Source organism: Artemia franciscana, chromosome 18 (genome assembly GCF_032884065.1).
Source record: "Artemia franciscana chromosome 18, ASM3288406v1, whole genome shotgun sequence".
Lineage (NCBI taxonomy): Eukaryota > Metazoa > Arthropoda > Branchiopoda > Anostraca > Artemiidae > Artemia > Artemia franciscana.
In genome coordinates this window covers 18607556-18628837 of record NC_088880.1, presented here as the reverse complement: position 1 = coordinate 18628837, position 21282 = coordinate 18607556, and the positions used below count along the sequence as shown (strand labels likewise).

Sequence of the window (21282 nt, the reverse complement as noted above, 5' to 3'; positions counted from 1 at the left end):
TTTTTTTCTTTTTAGTTTTTTTTGTAGTTTTTACCTTTTTTAGTTTTTTTTCTTCTTTTGTATTAGTGTGAAATAATTCAGACGTCATATGCGGACAAACACGACGTCACTCGACAGACAGACAGACAGACATAACCCACAAACAACTTATTTTTATATATATTTATTCATATTTTTTTAGTTTTCTTTTTCTCTTTTATTTTTCAGTTTTTTCCTTTTTTTAGTTTTTTTCTTTTTTAGTTTTTAGTTTTTTTTAGTTTTTTACCTTTTTTTAGTTTTTTTTAGTTTTTTTAGTTTTTTAGCTTTTTTAGTTTTTTTATTAGTTTTTATTTTTTTTTGTAGTTTTTGCCTTTTTTTATTTTTTTCAGTTTTTTTTTAGTTATTAGATTTTTACCTTTTTTTAGTTTTTTTTAGTTTTTTAGCTTTTTTAGTTTTTTTTTCTTTTTAGTTTTTTTTGTAGTTTTTACCTTTTTTAGTTTTTTTCTTCTTTTGTATTAGTGTGAAATAATTCAGACGTCATATGCGAACAAACATGACGTCACCTGATCCACAGATCCACAGATCCACACACAGACAACTTATTTATATATATCATATTTTTTTAGTTTTCTTTTTCTCTTTTATTTTTCAGTTTTTTCCTTTTTTGAGTTTTTTTCTTTTTTAGTTTTTAGTTTTTTTTAGTTTTTTACCTTTTTTTAGTTTTTTTAGTTTTTTTAGTTTTTTTAGTTTTTTAGCTTTTTTAGTTTTTTTATTAGTTTTTATTTTTTTTGTAGTTTTTGCCTTTTTTTATTTTTTTCAGTTTTTTTTTTTAGTTATTAGATTTTTACCTTTTTTTAGTTTTTTTTAGTTTTTTAGCTTTTTTAGTTTTTTTTTCTTTTTAGTTTTTTTTGTAGTTTTTACCTTTTTTAGTTTTTTTCTTCTTTTGTATTAGTGTGAAATAATTCAGACGTCATATGCGAACAAACATGACGTCACCTGATCCACAGATCCACACACAGACAACTTATTTTTATATATATAGATAGATAAGTTGTCTGTGTGTGTGTGTGGGTCTGTCGGGTGACGTCATGTTTGTGTGTTGACTGACGTCATGTTTGTTGATTGACGAAATTACACACCGGGACATCGGGAGACAAATGACGACTGGGACACCAGGACATAGGGAATATAAATGACGACCGGGACACTCAAAGAGAAAGCGACCGGGACACAAGGAATGTTCGATTAGCAATCACCATCAACAAAGCACCGGGACAAAAATGACGACCGGGACACAGGGAATATAAATGACGACCAGGACACTCAAAGAGAAATTACAGACCGGGACACCGGAACACAAATGACGACCGGGACAAAAATGACGACCGGGACACCGGGAATATAAATGACGACCGCGACACTCAAAGCGAAATTATAGACTGGGACACCGGGACACAAATGACGACCGGGACACGAGGAAACAACAACAACGGGGACGCCAGGGGCACAGGGGATATATAAATGACGACAGGGACACAGGGAATGTTCGATTAGCAATCACCATCAACAAAGCTCAAGTGCAATCACTGGAATAATGAGGTATAGATCTGAATACAGATTGTTTTTCCCATGGACAATTATATGTTGCATGTTGAAGAGTCGGTATACCTGACAATCTATTCATATGCACAGACAATGGGACAGCCAAGAATGTTGTACATTCGCAAGTTTTACGTAGTTAAATAAATATATATATATATCTATCTATATTCACAGGTGGGACACAGGGATACAACTACAATGGCGCGTAACTAATATGGCACGTAACGACTTGCGCGCGCGGGGGGGGGCTTGGGGGGCGCAAAGCGCCCCCACCAACTAGGTGTTGGGGTGGCGCGAAGCGCCACCCAACAGCTAGTACATATATATATATCTATATATATAAAAATAAGTTGTCTGTCTGTGGATCTGTGGATCAGGTGACGTCATGTTTCTGTGTCGGCTGACGTCATGAAATTAGTTGTCGTCATTTTTGCTTTGACGATGCTTAGTATATTGTAAAACACATTAATTTGGTTAATAATATACCATTTAAAACACCAAAATGAACATGCTGGAGTAGTCACTCGGTGAGAGAGGGTGTCAGAACGGAGAATGAAGGTCCCAGGTTCAAATCCTGGTTAGGCTAAAAAAGGTAAAAAACAAAACTAAAAAAAAAAACTGAAAAAACTAAAAAAAGGCAAAAACTACAAAAAAAACTAAAAACTAATAAAAAAAATAAAAAAGCTAAAAAACTAAAAAAACTAAAAAAACTACTAAAAAAAAAGGAAAAAACTGAAAAATAGAAGAGAAAAAGAAAACTAATAAAATTAAGAATAAGATAAAAAAAAATAAAAAAGATAAAAACTAAAAAAAAAGTAAAAAGAAAAAACGAAAAAAAACTAAAAAAGCTAAAAAAAGGTAAAAACCAATAAAAAACTAAAAAGAAAAAAAGGAAAAAAACTAAAAAAAATTTTCATCTAAAAAACTAAAAAAAACTAAAAAAGGTAAAAACTAAAAGAACTAAAAAAGAAAAAAAAACTAAAAAAAGGAAAAAAACTGAAAAATAAAGGAGAAAAAGAAAACTAAAAAAATATAAATAAAAATAAAAAAAACTAAAAAGATAAAAACTTCAAAAAAACTAAAAAGAAAAAAGAAAAAAACTAAAAAACCTAAAAAAAGGTCAAAACCAATAAAAAAAAACTAAAAGGGGAACACTGGGACACAAATGACGACCGGGATACTGGGAATATAAATGACGACCGGGACACAGGGAATGTTCAATTAGCAATCACCATCAACAAAGCTCAAGGGCAATCATTAGAATCATGAGGTATAGATCTGAATATGGATTGTTTTTCCCATGGACAATTATTTGTTGCATGTTCAAGAGTCGGTAAACCTGACAATCTAAATAAATGACGACACTCAAAGAGAAAGCGACCGGGACAAAAGGAATGTTCGATTAGCAATCAACAAAGCACCGGGACACAGGGGGTATAAATGACGACGACCGGGACACAGGGACATAACTACAAAGGGGACGCCGGGGTGCACAGGGGGATATATAAATGACGATGGCGACTCAGGGAATGGTCGATTAGCAATCACCATCAACAAAGCTCAAGGGCAATCATTAGAATCATGAGGTATAGATCTGAATACGGATTGTTTTCCCATGGACCATTATATGTTGCATGTTCAAGAGTCGGTAAACCTGACAATCTATTTATATGCACAGACAATGGGACAGCAAAGAATGTTGTATATTCGCAAGTTTTACGTAGTTAAAAACACATATATATATATATATATATTCACAGGTGGGACATAGGGACACAACTACAATGGCGCGTAACTAATATGGCGCGTAACGACTTACGCACGCGGGGGGGCTTGGGGGGGGGCGAAGCGCCCCCACCAACTAGGTGTTGGGGTGGCGCGAAGCGCCACCCCAACAGCTAGTATATATATATATATATATATATATATATATATATATATATATATATATATATATATATATATATATATATATATATATATATATATATATATATATATATATATATATCTATATATATAAAAATAAGTTGTTTGTCTGTCTGTCGACTGACGTCATTATAAGGATTGAGCTGTATGTCGTCATGAAGTTAGTCATCATATACCAATTCAAAAACGAATGTATTCAACCGAAGTAGCTGAGTTGGTAAAGCGTTATGTTCCAGGTTCTAGGTCCAAGAGGTTCCAGGTTCGAACCTTGGCTTTAGCATTAATACAAAAGAAGAAAAACAACTAAAAAAGGTAAAAACTACAAAAAAAACTAAAAAGAAAATACTAAAAAAGGTAAAAAAAATTAAATAATAAAAATAAAATAAAAAAAAGGTAAAAACTACAAAAAAACTAAAAACTAATAAAACAAACTAAAAACTGAAAAAGAAAAAAAAGGAAAAAAATTGAAAAATAAAGGAGAAAAATAAAAATAAAAACCGGGACACAGGGAATATAAATGACGACCGGGACACTCAAAGAAAAATTACAGACTGGGACACAAATAACGACGGGGACATAAAAATGACGACCGGGACACTCAACGATAAATTAAAGACCGGGACACATGGAATATACATGATGACCGGGACGCTCAAAGAAAAATTACAGACTAGGACACAAATGACGACCGGGATATTGGGAGTATAAATGACGACAGGGACACAACTAGAACGCGGACGACGGGGGCACAGGGAATGTTCAATAAGCAATCACCATCAACAAAGCTCAAGGGCAATCGAGAGGTTCCAGGTTCGAATCTGATTACAAAAGAAGAAAAAAAAACTAAAAAAGGTAAAAACTACAAAAAAAAATAAAAATAAAATAAACTAAAAAAAAGAAAAAGCTAAAAAACTAATTAAAAGTAAAAAACTAAAAACTAAAAAAGAAAAAAAAACCTAAAAAATGTAAAAACTACAAAACTAAAAACTAAAAACTGAAAAAGAAAAAAAAATAAAAAAAGGAAAAAAAGTGAAAAATAAAGGAGAAAAAGAAAACTAAAAAAATATATGTTCAATTAGCAATCACCATCAACAAAGCACCGGGACACAAATGACGACCGGGACACAGGGAATATAAATGACAACGACTGACGTCATGTTTGTCAACTGATGAAATTACATACCGGGACACCGGGACACAAATGACGACCGGGACACAGGGAATATAAATGATGACCGGGAACCTCAAAGAGAAATTACAGACTGGGACACCCGGACACAAATCACGACCAGGACACAGGGAATATAAATGACGACCGGGACACAGGGACACAACTACAACGGGGACGCCGGGGGCACAGGCGGGATATATAAATGACGACCGGGACACAGGGATTGTTCGAATAGAAATTACAGACCGGGACACCGGGACACAAATGACGACCGGGACACCGGGACACAGGGAATATAAATGACGATCGGGACATTCAAAGAGAAATTACAAACTGGGACACCGGGACAATCTATTTATATGCACAGACAATGGGACGGCGAAGAATGTTGTATATTCGCATGTTTTACGTAGTTAAAAACATATATTTATATCTATCTCTATTCACAGGTGGGACACAGGGACACAACTACAATGGTGCGTAACGACTTACGCGCGCGGGGGGGCTTGGGGGGGGCACGAAGCGCCCCACCAACTAGGTGTTGGGGTGGCGCGAAGCGCCGGGACACAGGGAATATAAATGACGACCGGGACACTCAAAGAGAAATTACATACTGGGACACCGGGACAATCTATTTATATGCACAGACAATGGGACGGCGAAGAATGTTGTATATTCGCATGTTTTACGTAGTTAGAAACATATATTTATATCTATCTCTATTCACAGGTGGGACACAGGGACACAACTACAATGGCGCGTAACTAATATGGCGCGTAACGACTTACACGCGCGGGGGGGGCTTGGGGGGGCGCGAAGCTACCCACCAACTAGGTGTTGGGGTGGCGCGAAGCGCCGCCTCAACAGCTAGTATATATATGTATATATATATATATATATATATATATATATATACATCACTACATGTTCAATACAGCCACCCTGTGAAAACACACGAATTCTTTCTTGAACCTATTTAGATCGTTTTTGTGGCCAGTCATGGCTGTTCCTCATTTTCCAACTGTAAATTTCATTGTCAATGTTTTTTCATCTTTACATCAGAAAGTTTTTTATGAGGTAAAGATATCGCTGTCACTTATCTTCACACTCCATTTTTCTTTCTCCATCATTTTGGATTTTCATTACTTCAGACAATTTGCCAATGCCCTTTGCTTTAGCTGCCCTTATTGGTCTAGATTTATATGACTGTCCATGTTGTGGATTTGTTAATTGTTCAGGTGGTTGGACAAAAACTTCTTTTTCTTCCAACAAATTATTATTTATAACACTTGTAAATTTTTGTTTTTTGGATTTTGTCTTATAGTTTAGGCGGTTCCAAAGAATTATCATTTTAATTATGATTGTTATCATTTTCAGTTTTGACAAGTTTTGATTCTTGCTGTCACTTATCTTCTAGCCCCATTCTTTTTTTCTTCATTTTGGATTTTAATTTCTTCAGACAATTTAACACTACCCTTTGCTTTAGCTTCTTATTGTTCTAGTCTTTTATTTGATCTAACACTATCTTTATGAGTTATGGGCTATTGTATTTCATAGTATTGGATGTGACCATCTCTTACTCGGTTACTAGCTACTGCTGCAACGCGGGGAATGGTCGAGATTGTAGATTTATTAATTGTTCAGGTGGTGAGACAAAAACTTCTTTTTCTTCCAACAAATTGTCATTTATAACACTTGCAAATTTTTGTTTTTTGGATCTTGTGTTATTTGTTGGTCCAGGCTGGTGATTTTCGTCCATTGTGAATTGCATACCAATGACCTTTGCTTTAGCTGCCCTTGTTAGTCTAGTATTACAAGATGGTCCAGGTTGTAAATTTTCTAATTGTTCAGGTGGTGGGACAAAACTTTTTTTTTTCTTTCAACAAATTATTATTTATAACACTTAAATATTTTCGTTTTTTTGGTCTACCTCTCGATAAGTTTTTCATACTAATATGTATTTTATACTGATCTTTTCAAAAATACTTGATTATTGAAGCAAGTTCAATTGCTAGCACCAATTTTCTACTAAGCTTCAAACTTTTGGTTTTCTTATTTAAGATTTTGAATTGCTGCAATCCCCTGTTAAAACAGAATCAAATATTTTTGCAATTACCAGTTTTTTACTTTTTAAGTCTTTTTACTTACAATTTAATGTCTTTTCATACTGAAATGTTTTCAAAAGTATTTGATTATTCAAGCAAGTTCAATCAACGATTTAATCAACGATTAAATCGTTATTTGATTATTCAACGTTCAACGTTTTGATTACACAAAACGGTATTTGATTATTCAACGTTCTAACAACGATTTCTACTAAGCTTCAAATTTTTGGAGTTTTTAAGGTGTTTGAATTGTTGTAATCCCTTGTTTAAAATATATACATATATTTTTGCAGTTACCAGTTTTTTGCTCTTTATGAAATTTAATGTCTTTTCATTCGGTATCTTATCAAAGATTATTGAATCAAGTCTGATTTCTACTAAGCTTCAAACTTTTGGTTTCCTTTTTTAAGGTTTTTGAATTGTTGTAATCCCTTGTCCTAATATATACAAACATTTTTTCAACTGCCAGTTTTTGCTCTTTAAGTATCTCAAAGTAAGCTTTTCCATGCATGAAAATCTTCAATTTGTCCACAATAGGGGTGCAACATCATTGCAACACTGATGTATATAAAAACAACATCACTCACATAAAAAAAAAATCCAAAATTAAGGCTCTTAACGATTTTTCTCGAAATTCTGACCTATATAGATTGTTTTTATTGGGCCAGAATAATCCAGAATACCGACTTTCCGGAAAAAATATGGAGGTGTTTTTTGAGAAAAATACAGACATACATACATATACAATAATCGCTCGTTTATAAAGATAGTATATATATATATACTAGCTGTTGGGGTGGCGCTTCGCGCCACCCCAACACCTAGTTGGTGGGGGGCGCTTCGCGCCCCCCCCCCCAAGCCCCCCCGCGCGCGTAAGTCGTTACGCGCCATATTAGTTACGCGCCATTGTAGTTGTGTCCCTATGTCCCACCTGTGAATATAGATATATATATATATATATATATATATATATATATATATATATATATATATATATATATATATATATATATATATATATATATATATATATATATATATATATATATATATATATATATGTTTTTAACTACGTAAAACTTGCGAATATACAACATTCTTTGCTGTCCCATTGTCTGTGCATATAAATAGATTGTCAGGTTTACCGACTCTTGAACATGCAACGTATAATGGTCCATGGGAAAACAATCCGTATTCAGATCTATACCTCATGATTCTAATGATTGCCCTTGAGCTTTGTTGATGGTGATTGCTAATCGACCATTCCCTGAGTCGCCATCGTCATTTATATATCCCCCTGTGCACCCCGGCGTCCCCTTTGTAGTTATGTCCCTGTGTCCCGGTCGTCATTTATATTCCCTGTGTCCCGGTCGTCATTTGTGTCCCGGTGTTCCAGTCTGTGATTTCTCTTTGAGTGTCCCGGGCGTCATTTATATTCCTTGTGTCCCGGTGTCCCGGTCGTCATTTATATCCCCCTGTGCCCCCCGGCGTCCCCATTGTAGTTGTGTCCCTGTGTCCCGGTCGTCATTTATATTCCCTGTGTCCCGGTCGTCATTTGTATCCCGGTGTCCCGGTCTGTATGTACATTCGTTTTTTAGTTTTGTTTTTCTCCTTTATTTTTTTCCTTTTTTCTTTTTTTTCTTTTTTAGTTTATTTAGATTTTTAGATTTTTTAGTTTTTTTATTAGTTTTTAGTTTTTTTGTAGTTTTTACCATTTTTTTAGTTTTTTTAGTTTTTTTTTTACTTATGTCCTGGTCGTCATTTATACTCCCTGTGTCTAGTTTTTTTATTAGTTTTTAGTTTTTTTTTAGTTTTTGCCTTTTTTTAGTTTTTTCAGTTTTTTTTAGTTTTTAGTTTTTTACTTTTTTTTAGTTTTTTTTAGTTTTTTAGCTTTTTTAGTTTTTTTTCTTTTTAGTTTTTTTTTGTAGTTTTTACCTTTTTTAGTTTTTTTTCTTCTTTTGTATTAGTGTGAAATAATTCAGACGTCATATGCGGACAAACACGACGTCACTCGACAGACAGACAGACAGACATAACCCACAAACAACTTATTTTTATATATATTTATTCATATTTTTTTAGTTTTCTTTTTCTCTTTTATTTTTCAGTTTTTTCCTTTTTTTTTAGTTTTTTTTTCTTTTTATATTTATATTTTTTATATTTATTAATATTTTTTTAGTTTTCTTTTTCTCTTATTTTTCAGTTTTTTCCTTTTTTTTAGTTTTTTCTTTTTTAGTTTTTAGTTTTTTTTGTTTTTTACCTTTTTTTAGTTTTTTTAGTTTTTTAGCTTTTTTAGTTTTTTTATTAGTTTTTAGTTTTTTTAGTTTTTGCCTTTTTTTAGTTTTTTCAGTTTTTTTTAGTTTTTAGTTTTTTTACCCTTTTTTAGTTTTTTTAGTTTTTTAGCTTTTTTAGTTTTTTTTCTTTTTAGTTTTTTTTGTAGTTTTTACCTTTTTTAGTTTTTTTTTTCTTCTTTTGTATTAGTGTGAAATAATTCAGACGTCATATGCGGACAAACACGACGTCACTCGACAGACAGACAGACAGACATAACCCACAAACAACTTATTTTTATATATATTTATTCATATTTTTTTAGTTTTCTTTTTCTCTTTTATTTTTCAGTTTTTTCCTTTTTTTTTAGTTTTTTTCTTTTTTAGTTTTTAGTTTTTTTTAGTTTTTTACCTTTTTTTAGTGTTTTTTTAGTTTTTTTAGTTTTTTAGCTGTTTTAGTTTTTTTATTAGTTTTTATTTTTTTTGTAGTTTTTGCCTTTTTTTATTTTTTTCAGTTTTTTTTAGTTATTAAATTATATTTATAGTTATATTTTTTATATTTATTAATATTTTTTTAGTTTTCTTTTTCTCTTATTTTTCAGTTTTTTACCTTTTTTTAGTTTTTTTAGTTTTTTTAGTTTTTTAGCTTTTTTAGTTTTTTTATTAGTTTTTAGTTTTTTTTAGTTTTTGCCTTTTTTTAGTTTTTTCAGTTTTTTTTAGTTTTTAGTTTTTTACCTTTTTTTAGTTTTTTTTAGTTTTTTAGCTTTTTTAGTTTTTTTTTCTTTTTAGTTTTTTTGTAGTTTTTACCTTTTTTAGTTTTTTTTCTTCTTTTTATTAGTGTGAAATAATTCAGACGTCATATGCGGACAAACACGACGTCACTCGACAGACAGACAGACAGACATAACCCACAAACAACTTATTTTTATATATATTTATTCATATTTTTTTAGTTTTCTTTTTCTCTTTTATTTTTCAGTTTTTTCCTTTTTTTTAGTTTTTTTCTTTTTTAGTTTTTAGTTTTTTTTTAGTTTTTTACCTTTTTTTTAGTTTTTTTTAGTTTTTTTAGTTTTTTAGCTTTTTTAGTTTTTTTAGTTTTTTAGCTTTTTTAGTTTTTTTATTAGTTTTTATTTTTTTTTGTAGTTTTTGCCTTTTTTTATTTTTTTTTCAGTTTTTTTTTAGTTATTAGATTTTTACCTTTTTTTAGTTTTTTTTAGTTTTTTAGCTTTTTTAGTTTTTTTTTCTTTTTAGTTTTTTTTGTAGTTTTTACCTTTTTTAGTTTTTTTCTTCTTTTGTATTAGTGTGAAATAATTCAGACGTCATATGCGAACAAACATGACGTCACCTGATCCATCCACAGATCCACACACAGACAACTTATTTTTATATATATAGATATACTAGCTGTTGGGGTGGCGCGAAAGCGCCACCCCAACACCTAGTTGGTGGGGGCGCTTCGCGCCCCCCCCCAAGCCCCCCCGCGCGCGTAAGTCGTTACGCGCCATAATAGTTACGCGCCATTGTAGTTGTGTCCCTATGTCCCACCTGTGAATATAGATAGATATATATATATGGTTTTAACTACGTAAAACTTGCGAATATACAACATTCTTTGCTGTCCCATTGTCTTTGCATATAAATAGATTGTCAGGTTTACCGACTCTTGAACATGCAACATATAATGGTCCATGGGAAAACAATCTGTATTCAGATCTATACCTCATGATTCTAATGATTGCCCTTGAGCTTTGTTGATGGTGATTGCTAATCGACCATTCCCTGTCCCGGTGTCCCGGTCGTCATTTACATCCCCCTGTTTCCCCCGGTGTCCCCGTTGTAGTTGTGTCCCTGTGTCCCGGTCGTCATTTATATTCCCTGTGTCCCGGTCGTCATTTGTATCCCGGTGTCCCGGTCTGTATATACATTCGTTTTTTAGTTTTGTTTTTCTCCTTTATTTTTTTCCTTTTTTTTCTTTTTTAGCTTATTTAGATTTTTAGATTTTTTAGTTTTTTTATTAGTTTTTAGTTTTTTTTCTTTTTAGTTTTTTTGTCCCGGTCGTCATTTATATCCCCCTGTTTCCCCCGGTGTCCCCGTTGTAGTTGTGTCCCTGTGTCCCGGTCGTCATTTATATTCCCTGTGTCCCGGTCGTCATTTGTATCCCGGTGTACCGGTCTGTATATACATTCGTTTTTTAGTTTTGTTTTTCTCCTTTATTTTTTTCCTTTTTTTTTCTTTTTTAGTTTATTTAGATTTTTAGATTTTTTAGTTTTTTTATTAGTTTTTAGTTTTTTTTTCTTTTTAGTTTTTTTGTAGTTTTTACCTTCTTTTTAGTTTTGTTAATTTTTTTTTTTACTTATGTCCTGGTCGTCATTTATACTCCCTGTGTCCCGGTGCTTTGTTGATTGCTAATCGAACATTCCTTTTGTCCTGGTCGCTTTCTCTTTGAGTGTCGTCATTTATTTTTTTCTTTTTTAGTTCTTTTAGTTTTTACCTTATTTAGTTTTTTTTAGTTTTTTAGATGAAAATTTTTTTTAGTTTTTTCCTTTTTTTCTTTTTAGTTTTTTATTGGTTTTTACCTTTATGTTAGCTTATTTTTCAGTTTTTTCCTTTTTTTTTAGTTTTTTTTTATTTTTTATTTTTTTTACTTTTTTACCTTTTTTTAGTTTTTTTAGTTTTTTTAGTTTTTTTAGTTTTTTAGCTTTTTTACTTTTTTTATTAGTTTTTAGTTTTTTTGTAGTTTTTGCCTTTTTTTAGTTTTTTCAGTTTTTTTTTTAGTTTTTTATTGGTTTTTACCTTTATTTTAGCTTATTTTTCAGTTTTTTCCTTTTTTTTAGTTTTTTTTAGTTTTTAGTTTTTTTAGTTTTTTACCTTTTTTTAGTTTTTTTAGTTTTTTTAGTTTTTTAACTTTTTTATTTTTTTTGTTAGTTTTTAGTTTTTTTTGTAGTTTTTGCCTTTTTTTTAGTTTTTTTAGTTTTTTAGCTTTTTTATTAGTTTTTAGTTTTTTTGTAGTTTTTGCCTTTTTTTAGTTTTTTCAGTTTTTTTTTTAGTTTTTTATTGGTTTTTACCTTTATTTTAGCTTATTTTTCAGTTTTTTCCGTTTTTTTAGTTTTTTTTAGTTTTTAGTTTTTTTAGTTTTTTACCTTTTTTTTAGTTTTTTTAGTTTTTTTAGTTTTTTAGCTTTTTTATTTTTTTTGTTAGTTTTTAGTTTTTTTTGTAGTTTTTGCCTTTTTTTTAGTTTTTTTAGTTTTTTAGCTTTTTTATTAGTTTTTAGTTTTTTTTGTAGTTTTTGCCTTTTTTTAGTTTTTTTAGTTTTTTACCTTTTTTATTTTTTTTATTAGTTTTTAGTTTTTTTTGTAGTTTTTGCCTTTTTTTAGTTTTTTCAGTTTTGACGTCACCTGATCCAGTTTTTTCAGGTGACGTCACCTGATCCACGATCCACAGATCCAGAGACAACTTATTTTTATATATATAGATAGTTTTTTTTTTTTACTTATGTCCTGGTCGTCATTTATACTCCCTGTGTCCCGGTGCTTTGTTGATTGCTAATCGAACATTCCTTTTGTCCTGGTCGCTTTCTCTTTGAGTGTCGTCATTTATTTTTTTCTTTTTTAGTTCTTTTAGTTTTTACCTTTTTTAGTTTTTTTTTAGTTTTTTAGATGAAATTTTTTTTTAGTTTTTTCCTTTTTTTCTTTTTAGTTTTTTATTGGTTTTTACCTTTGTTTTAGCTTATTTTTCAGTTTTTTCCTTTTTTTTATTTATTTTTTATTTTTTATAGTTTTTTACCTTTTTTTAGTTTTTTTAGTTTTTTTAGTTTTTTAGCTTTTTTACTTTTTTTATTAGTTTTTAGTTTTTTTTTGTAGTTTTTGCCTTTTTTAGTTTTTTCAGTTTTTTTTTTTATTTTTTATTGGTTTTTTCCTTTATTTTAGCTTATTTTTCAGTTTTTTCCTTTTTTTTTTAGTTTTTTTTAGTTTTTAGTTTTTTTAGTTTTTTACCTTTTTTTAGTTTTTTTAGTTTTTTTAGTTTTTTAGGTTTTTACCTTTTTTAGTTTTTTTTAGTTTTTTAGATGAAAATTTTTTTTAGTTTTTTCCTTTTTTTCTTTTTAGTTTTTTATTGGTTTTTACCTTTGTTTTAGCTTATTTTTCAGTTTTTTCCTTTTTTTTAGTTTTTTTTTATTTTTTATTTTTTTAGTTTTTTACCTTTTTTTAGTTTTTTTAGTTTTTTTAGTTTTTTAGCTTTTTTACTTTTCTTTATTAGTTTTTAGTTTTTTTTTGTAGTTTTTGCCTTTTTTTAGTTTTTTCAGTTTTTTTTTTAGATTTTTATTGGTTTTTACCTTTATTTTAGCTTATTTTTCAGTTTTTTCCTTTTTTTTTAGTTTTTTTTAGTTTTTAGTTTTTTTAGTTTTTTACCTTTTTTTAGTTTTTTTTAGTTTTTTAGCTTTTTTATTTTTTTTATTAGTTTTTAGTTTTTTTTGTAGTTTTTGCCTTTTTTTAGTTTTTTTAGTTTTTTAGCTTTTTTATTAGTTTTTAGTTTTTTTTGTAGTTTTTGCCTTTTTTTAGTTTTTTTAGTTTTTTAGCTTTTTTATTTTTTTTATTAGTTTTTAGTTTTTTTTGTAGTTTTTGCCTTTTTTTAGTTTTTTCAGTTTTGACGTCACCTGATCCAGTTTTTTCAGGTGACGTCACCTGATCCATCCACAGACAGACAGACAACTTATTTTTATATATATAGATATATATCTTCTATATATATAAAAATAAAGTTGTCTGTGGATGGATGGATGGATGTGTCAGGTGACGTCACCTGAAAAAACTGGATCAGGTGACGTCAAAACTGAAAAAACTAAAAAAAGGCAAAAACTACAAAAAAAACTAAAAACTAATAAAAAAAATAAAAAAGCTAAAAAACTAAAAAAACTATAAAGGTAAAAACCAATAAAAAACTAAAAAAAAAACTGAAAAAACTAAAAAAAGGCAAAAACTACAAAAAAAACTAAAAACTAATAAAAAAAGTAAAAAAGCTAAAAAACTAAAAAAACTAAAAAAAGGTAAAAAACTAAAAAAATAAAAAATAAAAAAACTAAAAAAAAGGAAAAAACTGAAAAATAAGCTAAAATAAAGGTAAAAACCAATAAAAAACTAAAAAAAAAAGGAAAAAAATAATAAATGACGACACTCAAAGAGAAAAAAAAGGCAAAAACTACAAAAAAAACTAAAAACTAATAAAAAAAATAAAAAAGCTAAAAAACTAAAAAAACTAAAAAAAGGCAAAAACTACAAAAAAAACTAAAAACTAATAAAAAAGCTAAAAAACTAAAAAAACTAAAAAAAAGGCAAAAACTACAAAAAAACTAAAAACTAATAAAAAAAATAAAAAAGCTAAAAAACTAAAAAAAACTAAAAAAACTAAAAAAAGGTAAAAAACTAAAAAAACTAAAAACTAAAAAAAACTAAAAAAGGTAAAAACTAAAAGAACTAAAAAAGAAAAAAATAAATGACGACACTCAAAGAGAAAGCGACCAGGACAAAAGGAATGTTCGATTAGCAATCAACAAAGCACCGGGACACAGGGAGTATAAATGACGACCCGGGGGAAACAGGGGGATATAAATGACGACCGGGACAAAAAAACTAAAAAGAAAAAAAAACTAAAAACTAATAAAAAAACTAAAAAATCTAAAAATCTAAATAAGCTAAAAAAGAAAAAAAAAAGGAAAAAAATAAAGGAGAAAAACAAAACTAAAAAACGAATGTATATACAGACCGGGACACCGGGATACAAATGACGACCGGGACCCGGGACACAGGGAATATAAATGACGACCGGGACACAGGGACACAACTCCGGTACACCGGGATACAAATGACGACCGGGACACAGGGAATATAAATGACGACCGGGACACAGGGACACAACTACAACGGGGACACCGGGGGAAACAGGGGGATATAAATGACGACCGGGACAAAAAAACTAAAAAGAAAAAAAAACTAAAAACTAATAAAAAAACTAAAAAATCTAAAAATCTAAATAAGCTAAAAAAGAAAAAAAAAGGAAAAAAATAAAGGAGAAAAACAAAACTAAAAAACGAATGTATATACAGACCGGGACACCGGGATACAAATGACGACCGGGACCCGGGACACAGGGAATATAAATGACGACCGGGACACAGGGACACAACTACAACGGGGACACCGGGGGAAACAGGGGGATGTAAATGACGACCGGGACACCGGGACAGGGAATGGTCGATTAGCAATCACCATCAACAAAGCTCAAGGGCAATCATTAGAATCATGAGGTATAGATCTGAATACAGATTGTTTTCCCATGGACCATTATATGTTGCATGTTCAAGAGTCGGTAAACCTGACAATCTATTTATATGCAAAGACAATGGGACAGCAAAGAATGTTGTATATTCGCAAGTTTTACGTAGTTAAAACCATATATATATATCTATCTATATTCACAGGTGGGACATAGGGACACAACTACAATGGCGCGTAACTATTATGGCGCGTAACGACTTACGCGCGCGGGGGGGCTTGGGGGGGGCGCGAAGCGCCCCCACCAACTAGGTGTTGGGGTGGCGCGAAGCGCCACCCCAACAGCTAGTATATATATATATATATATATATATATATATATATATATATATATATATATATATATATATATATATATATATATATATATATATATATATATATATATGTATATATATATATGTATATATATATATATGTATATATATATATATATATGTATATATATATATATATATATATATATATATATATATATATATATATATATATATATATATATATATATATATATATATATATCTATATATATAAAAAATAAGTTGTCTGTCTATGTGTCTGTCTGTCAGGTGACGTCATGTTTCTGTGTCGACTGACGTCATGTTTGTGTGTCGACTGACGTCATGTTTGTCGACTGACGTCATTATAAGGATTGAGCTGTATGCGTCATGAAGTTGTTTGTCGACTGACGTCATGTTTGTCAATTGATGAAATTACATACCAGGACACCGGGACACAAATGACGACCAGGACACAGGGAATATAAATGACGACCGGGAACCTCAAAGAGAAATTACAGACTGGGACACCCGGACACAAATCACGACCGGGACACAGGGAATATAAATGATGACCGGGACACAGGGACACAACTACAACGGGGACGCCGGGGGCACAGGCAGGATATATAAATGACGACCGGGACACAGGGATTGTTCGAATAGAAATTACGGACCGGGACACCGAGACACAAATGACGACCGGGACACCGGGACACAGGGAATATAAATGACGACCGGGACACAGGGACACATTATTAGAATAATGAGGCATAGATCTGAATACGGATAATGATCTGAATACGGATTGAATACAGAGTCAGTAAACCTGACAATCTATTTATATGCAACATATATATATATATATATATAAATGCTGAAACAGCGAATGTGGGATCACTTGCACCTGGCTTGCACAAGGTTGTACAAAACAGTACAGTTGTACAAGGTGGTACAGTAAGTTTTTATTGAATGTGTATTGTTCAGAAAAGAAATTTTAAGGTAGCAGGCTTGTGCATGGTCTCTTCAGTATAATAAAAAAAGAGTTGTAACATGTGGTTTTTTATTCAACAATATTTCCAAAAATAATGGTTACTGCTGTGCTAATAGGCCTAATTCTAAATAATCATAATAAAACACAAGACAATAAATGTGGCAATGTTTCATATGTCCAGAGCCATATCTGGCACCATGGGCAGTAGGGACACAATTGTTGTGTTGTGGTGGTAATGGAGAATTGAGAAATCTTTATTTTTACATTCATTCACTAGCTAGAAGATGAACATAATATTGGATACACCTTTATTCACTCTATCCAAAAATAATAGTCACTGCCAGGTTTGCACTTTCTTTCAGATTTGCTCCAATAGGCACCCCCAGGTGAGTAAGGTTGCAAACAAAAGGAACTTCAAATCTGAATAGACTTATTGAGCTTCTATTTTCTTTATAGTTAAAAGGCAGAACAAATGTTTTATCAGTATTAAAACTAAAACCAATGTGCTCATACTCTTGTTAGAGAAGCTCAAAAGACAAAGAGCATCCTTGGAAAGCACAAAAAAGGTTCAGTAAGTCATCTGCAAACATATAGTCACTGCCACTACAAATTCTATTTTGAGCCTTTACAGGGTTCCTTAAATTTCCATGCTACTTCTTTGTTTGGCTAGTAGAAATGGGTCAAAAATTTACTGTTCCATTCAAACTCTAATACCAAGTTGATATTTAGTCATATATTCTACATGTATGGATTTATTATGATCAAATTTGAAAAACTCTTTATATGTCTTATAATACTGTCATTTTATTCAATGTTTTCAAGAGCCATCAGGACTCAAATTATAGATTGCCTTCCTGTGGGGGAATTATAAAAAATGACACAAATTCCAATAAAATAAACTTAAAAAAAAATTTAATTCCATACCCTTTCTAAATGTAGGCTAATTATCACTACTGTTGTAACTGTACCCTAATGGAGCCAGAAGATAAAGTAAAATGAGCCCTAGGTTACATTTAGAAATTTGCTGATCTTCTCCATTTTTTTTATTTGATATTATGGACCAATTGTTAATAACAAAATAAGCAGAAAAAAATATTACAAGCTCCCATAATCAGTAAAGTTTTATATACAGCCTAAAATTGGCTCTTTTAAAAGGGGTCTGGTGTGTAGTTGTGCCAACAGTGATAACTACATTTTAGAAAAAGCATTGATTTTTAAATTCAAAATTACTGAACAGCTATTTCTACTTAACACCAGCAATATTTGAAAGAAACTTGCAATTTTACTATTCAGTTTAGCACCCTAAAATTACACCTCTCGACCTGTGAAAACATTTTTTTATTTTTGGAAATATACAGTCTTGGCATGGTTAAGACCAGGGCACAGTCTTGGGGCCTACCCTATATGTTACCGTGAATGTCCATATATTGGTTAATGTAGACATTATCCAGTTCCAAAAATTGTAGGGTTTGGTTCTTTATTAAAAATTGGTCACATTATGTGATGACATTAGGTTAGATTTGGTTTGTTTCGATGAGATTAGGTTGGTTAGGTTAGCTTGAGTTGGGTTTTTAACCCATTTCTGATATTTAAAACTAAATTTAACCTAATCTAACCTAACCTAAAGAAACATAATCTAACCTAACTTTTATTTTTAACATCATAGCTTGAATAAGACTGAAAAAAGCTGACTTGCAAAGCTAATTGGATCATAGCCCCCAATAATTTGGAGAAAAAATTATGATATAGCCCATGCCCCTTCACTATCTGGATATGGACCCCTCTTGCACCAGTCCCCCAATAAAAATGCCGAAGCTACATCCCTGCTTATGAGCTGACAACAATAGCATTGTCAGCTCAGGGAACTCTATCAGTGAGAATACAATGACCTCTGCCTGTGTGCATTTGTTCAAACTGTCAATGAACAGGGGGTGGTTAAACAAACCATAGTGCACCATGTAGGGTCCGACAGAAAAGTCAGCTCACTAGCATCACTGAAGCTGGCAGATACAGGATTCCCCTATTGCTAGCAAGTCGAAATTAAGGTAAAATGAGATTTATAACTTCTTAAGTTTACCAGATCTGACTATAATAAACCCATTCAAGGGGAGTATAAGACTCTGAACTATCAACTTAGCACTAGATTTCATATCAAGTATTTTTTTTCTTAGCTCTGTAAGCTAAAAAAAAAAGGGACAATATGTCAATTTGGGTCCTTTTAAGAGCTCAAAATAGAATTTATGATTGTAGCAATTAGTATATCTGGAATGAGGACAGAAGGGTGTATTAAGTGGTATGTTTGTCTTCTACCTAGATATTGAGCTAAAAGACAAAATGTTTGAGCTTACACAGAGATCAAATGATACAACTCTTTTGTTATTGCAGTGATTGGTAAACATATAATAGTTAGCCACTTCTGAAGAAAAAATTCTAAACAAAAAAAAGTAGTAATATTTTATTCTTTATTTTATGATATTCCTAAATATTATGGTTCTTTGCTGACAATGCATCCTCCCTTCATGATGGTCCCATTTATAGAAAAAGAAATAAAAGAAAACAATGAAATTCTTGCTCTATAATATAGCATACAATAGGCTTCTATTAATAAGATTATCCTGTTTCCTTCTGTTGTTATCCAATTTTTAAAATCATTTCAAATATTACAACTAAACATCATCAAGTTGAAGCTGGTGGAACCTGTTTAAACAAAGAGCCTATGACGCATCACAAGCTTCAATTAATAGACAAATGTATTACTAGGGCTAGGCTATATCTGGGAACAAGAAGGAAGCAGGGTGAATTGCCAGAAAACAACCTGATTCTATTCCTGACATAGAAAAATGGTGGATACACTGCTCAACACCTTTTTCTATCCTCTTTCTATATGTGACAATCATTTTATACACAAATGCACTCCCCTCAATGATGGTCCTGTATATCCTTTTCTTAAAACTCTTTTGCATACTGATTATAATGATCAAGATAATCGATTTATTTAACCCAGGCTCCTACAAGAAAAAGCAATATGCAAAGGCAAATTCATAATTAATTACTATACTATATATCATTACACTGATCATGGCCTGCATAGCACATGTAAGAGTCTCCTGATTCTCTTCCTTCAGCTGGGAGTGCAATTTATGGGTGAGGTGAAATAATCAAACTCTTCCCAAGTTTTTTCCCAGATTACTCCAGGTACCCATTTGGAGCTGGATTAACTCTGACTGAACCTAGAGATTTACACTGCTGGCCCCCATTCCAAGCCAAGCAATCAGCAACACTAGGGCTCAAACCCCAGCCCTTACAGATAAAGGATAGCAAGTCCAGCACACTGTCTACTTGGCTATTATAGCACTGTTTAGGACATGATGGTCCTGTATATAGCATAAATGAATACAGTTATCTGTTGTTTTGTGCATGTCAATTTTTTTGTGATGGGATTCTTTGAGCAATCAAATCCATTAGACCTATATCTCATTGTAAGAGCATTTCAAATCTGCTTGATACCAGATATTATTTAAAAATGGTTTTGAATATGGATAACAATGTAATGAACATCACATTGTAAGATAAGATAATATTTATTTTCAAAAGACTATCGCAAGCTCTATAAAGCTGAATTCGCTTTATATGTCAGTAAAAGTTAAGAAAACAAAAATTCAAATCAGTACATTAAGTCAAACATTTAAAATTAAAAAGGCAAAATCATCAAAGATAAAGGGCAAATCAGTAAGCTTGACAATTAAATTACAAAAACATTACAATAAATCAAAATAAAAACGGCAATAGAGGAAAAGGGGAATTTGGCAGGTACATAATCACACATTATTATTAAGAAACATGCTGTTTCTTAATAATAATTAAGGAACTGGGGAATTGTGATTGATAGAAACATGCTGTGAAGTCTATTATAAAGTAAGAACTTCATTGTTTAAGTGTTTGTTTTTAGATTTGTCTAAACTTATGAGTTTGTCTTACAGAGTTCAAAAAATGCTATGGTAGAGTCAAATGGGAAAGTAAAACTCTCACATACTAAGATTACACTGATGATTTGAGTGGCCTAGATGAAAATGTTAGCAAAATGAAATGATTTCTTTGAAGGTTTTAAGAGTTTAGGTCACAAGAATAGGTTTTGCCTAGGCTATAGAGTTTAGGTCACAAGAATAGTAGAATTGCCAATGCCCATGGTGTTTTTTCATAGTTGAAAAGGGTTTGGAAGAAGAGGAAGATGATTCTGCAAACCATGGTTCTGAAACAAGGTTGCTTCTAAAGATTAAGGAGAACTTATTAAATGTTTTCTGAAGGGAATTGTCTATGGATTCTTGCATGTAGGCTACCTATCTTGCTGATTGTATCTCAAGCAATAAGCTGAACAAAAATTGTGGCTCTATCTCACTTTCTAGGGCTATGACAAAATAGGTTGAGATGGCTAGGACACATTCTGAAGATGAAGGGTGTCAGATAAGCAATGACTATCCTTTTTGACTGGCTGTCTGGGGCCAAACAAAAATCATATCATTCCCAAGTGGCAAGGGAGGATGTCACAAGGAAGGACTTAATAGAAATTGGAAGTTTGGTAAATATATGACAGTTCATATTATTGTTTTACCAATAAAGTGAACAACTTG

General features: G+C 31.2%; 1 protein-coding gene across 1 annotated transcript in view; it reads right to left on the bottom strand.

Moving 5' to 3' along the window:
- LOC136038706 (uncharacterized) overlaps positions 1–21282 on the bottom strand; it is a 46200-nt gene that overhangs the window by 22336 nt on the left and 2582 nt on the right. The window lies entirely within an intron of this gene.